Below are 4,503 nucleotides of genomic sequence, written 5' to 3' on the forward strand. Positions count from 1 at the left end.
GACCAAGGGGATCGAGAGAATAGGGTAGAGTTGACTTGGAGATTGCAAAGGTAACTATGTATATGGGTAGGAGGTTGGGCTTGTTTTTGCGTGTTCTAATAGAAAAGGAAATGCAGCCAACATAAGCCTTCTACTTGCAAGTGTGACCTCAGGCAAATCACCCTTCTGGACCTCAGTGTCTTCATATAAAACCTGTGATGAACCAGATCATCAAGGTTGGATCAGGAGATAAGCAGCCAGAGTTCTACTCCTTCCATCACCATTAACAAGCTATGGGCTTGGGCAAGAAAGTGATTTAACTCATCTGAGTTTCAGTACAGCATCTTACCTACCAAAGGGCAGAAGACAGACCAGGCAACCTTTTAGTCCCTTTCAACTCTTTCACTTACCCCTACTTGTATAATTTACTCTCAAATTACTTTCCATAATAACTGGCGTCTGACATATTGTTCATTTCCTCTTTTGGAACAAACCAACAATTCAATGGCACTATGATAATAGATGTAAATTCCGCTGATTGTCCTGTTCTGTCTTCTGGTTTTCCACCATAATGGGGGTCTGGCAAATGTGCAGACCCCATCAACTTATCTCAAAAGACACTAGGGAACTTTTCATGGAAGAATCATGATGATGTGGAAGGGAAGTGCCTTTGAGAGCCTAAAGCACATATGGACATTCCTTAGCTTATTCTGATTGGCCTTCCTTGCGGTCGGGATTCTTCTGTTAGCTACATAGCCAAGACTGTCAGCTTCCATTACATCTCTCTTTGTCCCTCTTTGACTCAATGTCATTAGCTGCATTCTGGTGAAGTAATGGTAAGAAACTGCTTTAAGGGCTATGGCCCCTGGAAAATGGGACCTCCTTAGCTTTTTCATTCTTTTTTTTTTCATTCTAGGCCTAGGCCAGGGATGGGAACCTGTGGCCTCAAGGCCACACGTGGCCCACTAGGTCCTCAAGTGCAGCTCTTTGGCTGAATCTAAACTTCACAGAACAAATCCCCTTAATAAAAGGATTTGCTCCGTAAAACTTGGACTCAGTCAAAGGCCACACTGAAGGACTTAGAAAGCTACATGTGGCCTCAAGGCTACAGGTTCCCCACCCCTAGTAGGCAATGGAGTCTGCAACCTTGGGAATTTCAAAGGCCAGAAGAGCAGAGCCAGTCAGGGTCAAGCTAATGGCAGTTTGTTTGGCATTATTAGCATTGTCTCCATCACTTTCTTAAGTTTAGACAATCAACAAAACAATAAATCAAGCTCTAATTTGCATTTGGTGATTTCTGAGATGTAAATTCTCACAAAGAAAATTTAACAATCGGCTCTCAAACTGGCTCCAGTACAACTAAATATATTAAACACCTTCTCTGCATACTTCAAAGGGCTGTTGTGAGGAGAGATGAAATAACATATGGGAAAGTACTTAGCAAGCTGAAAAGCATTATACGAATGTGACTTTTATTACAAACTAGACAGACCTCAAATTCAGACTTTTCTATGATTAAAGAGAAAATGGCTGAGGTCTTTAAACAGCTGCCATTTATTACTCCACAACTTTCCACCACTACTTTCTATCCCTGACCAAAGAGGTTACTATCAAAATGTGCTTATGTTTATACTGTTTTTGTATGCTCTGGACTGAACTTCTTAAGGCCAGACGGCTACATTGCCCCTCAGAGTTTTAGGGTATCCTGAGGGATTTCTGGGATCTCTTCTTTCTGCCAATTTTACCTCCTCCATAATTACATTTGGGACTATGATGTTAGAATTCAAAAGTGGTGACTCCATTTTCCTCAATGATGAAGAGTTTGTTATAAAAAAAAACTTGGTAGAACTTTTACATCTTTCATCTATTGTTTGTCTTATCAGTTTCATCCTATAATGCTCTCAAGATGACTTTACTTGATTGAGTCTCTCAAGAAACTTTGTTTAAACAAATTTATCTTCTGTTGTTTCTCTTTTATGCTTGTAATCTCCCACAATCCTTATCCACAAAATGTTACAAATGAGTTTATGTTCTAAATTAATTTTGCATTTGGCCATCATATCTCTCCACTTGTAAAATGAGTCAAGTGCTTACCAACCAAAGCAATTTGGGGGCTCTTTTGGTCTCTTCGTTATGGTGATCATATCAAATTAATTGCTGCATGAAACTATTATAATTGGTGTCACTGTCCTTTCTTCTCTCCACATCCCATTTTCGGCATTAATAGCTGATGTAGAAATAAATCTACATTAATAATTGATGTTTAAATAGGTCTTGTTACATTATTTTAATTGAATGCATTTCTTTTTAAATTTTTATTCTTTATTATAGCTTTGCTTATTTGTTTCTCTAACAATTCGGTAGTCTGACTGTACAAAAGACAACTGATTCAGGAATGACTCCTACACCAGTGACAAGTCATTTTCTAGCTATAAAAATAAATTCGATTTCATTTTTGTGATGTTATTTAGTTCTTGCTACGTTCAGTGTCTTTTGATTCTTTTCCTGAAGGAAGTATTTTTGATGTCTATCTGTGAGGCTTATGTGTCATTTACAGTCTCTGGCTTCTATTATTCCTTACAACTGAATCATAATTTTCAACATATTTTTCACTGTCTCTACCTGTTCCCACCTTTCCACTGGAGCCACCAAATATCAACGAATATGTTGGTTTAGTTTAGAGGTTCTTACCAAGTTATTCATAGAATTTCTCTACCTCTTCCTCCTCTGCAGCAGATGTTTGCACATAGGCTGCAATTATTTTCATTATGATCTTTTTGTAAATACTTGTTATAATTGGTGCAAAATTAAATAACAAAATGTCCTATTAAAGTATATTTCTCACTGATTTTGGATAATAATTATAGCTAGTATTTATATGGTATTTTAAAGGTTGCAAAATACTTTACAAATATTATCTAATTTTTATCCTCACAACAGCCCTGGGATGTAGTTGCCATTATTACCTCCATTTTACAATAGATGAAACTGAGGCATAAAGAGGTTAAGTGACTTGTCTAGTCAGGCAGTTGGGAAGTGTCCAAGGTAAGGATTTGAACTCAAACCTTCCTGACTCCAGGTCCAGTACTCTACTATCCCACCTCCTGGATCCGTGAAAAAGTCTTCTCCTATAACTCCTTTATTTGCCTTTCCAAGGAGAACTTTGAACCATTCTTCCATCTAGCTACAACTTCCTTGTTTTCTGGTTTTGTTCCTGGTGAGAATGTTAATGTGAGATATGACTCAGTTCATCTTGGTAGCATGTTCCCTCAGTGCTCATTGGGCAAGGATCTCAGATATGGAGTTCCAACAGCTACGTTGATGTTTATAAATGGTTTTAAAATAGTATGATTGTTGGCACCCTCCCCTTCTTTTTTTATCATTCTGCCACAGATATTGCAGGGCACAGGGCTGAGAGACATTTTAAAATTTTTCTTGGCTTCAGAGGTTGCCATGGCTAAAAAAATTCATCACCAAGTGTCCAGTCTACTGGTGATAAGCCTCTCTGTATTCAACTAAGCTGGTCCTTAGAAAGCAAACACTATCTACTTTTATTAAAACTCCCAGAGTCAAAAAAGATATAGACTCCACCAACCTTCCCATAATTAAAGTGGTATCATACATATGCAAATATGCAAAACTGCAACAAAAGAGAACTAATATTGGGCCAACATTGCTTATTCAGATTTAAAGTGGCTCAGGGTCAGATTTTTGTCCCTGAGCAAATTTCATTAAGTAGTGTACTAACATTTTCCCTGAAGGAGTGAATTCAGAGTTCTTGGCATCTTAGATTTTAGTGCAAAAGCAAATTTGTGAACTTCTTTATGATAATGTAATAAACACAAGGAACATTTTCCTTTTCACCAAGAAATATTTGCTTAATTGAAATCTACCTGAGTCAAATAACATGACTACCATGAGCTCTTGTTTTGACAAGCTACTGAAAAATGCATTCAGAGTGAGGGTTATGTCATTTTGGCCTGTATATTCTAGATCTAGATCATTGAATTAAGATAATTGAATTAGTAGCAAAGACTCATTCTGTCCAACTATATATCTATTTTGCCACTCTAGTATTATGATCATTCACTTGGTTTTTACTTCTTTGCCTACCAATAGACTGTAACAGATATTATGGGTTTACAAGCCTTCAAGGTGTTTACAAATGCCTGCTTTCGGATTAAACATACATTTAAAGGGGGGAAATGAGAAGCAGCAAGGCCTAGGAAAACACCTTGGGAACTGAAATGAAAATCCACAGAACTTACAGAGAGGAACTTAACAGAACAAACAACTAGATATCATGACGGTCTAGTCCAGAAAGACAAGATAAGGCATGAATGAAAGGAACTGAGAAGATGAAGGAAGAAGGAAAAAGCAAAGGATAAAAAGTATGGGGAAAGAAATGGAGATGGAAGACCAGAAAAAGTGCTTGAGAAGAGTTGAATAGGCAAGGCCAGGGTATGGTCAGTGGCCTCATTCACTATATGTAGTTACCAATATAGACTTTTTATTTTGTCTCTT

Source organism: Trichosurus vulpecula, chromosome 3 (genome assembly GCF_011100635.1).
Source record: "Trichosurus vulpecula isolate mTriVul1 chromosome 3, mTriVul1.pri, whole genome shotgun sequence".
Lineage (NCBI taxonomy): Eukaryota > Metazoa > Chordata > Mammalia > Diprotodontia > Phalangeridae > Trichosurus > Trichosurus vulpecula.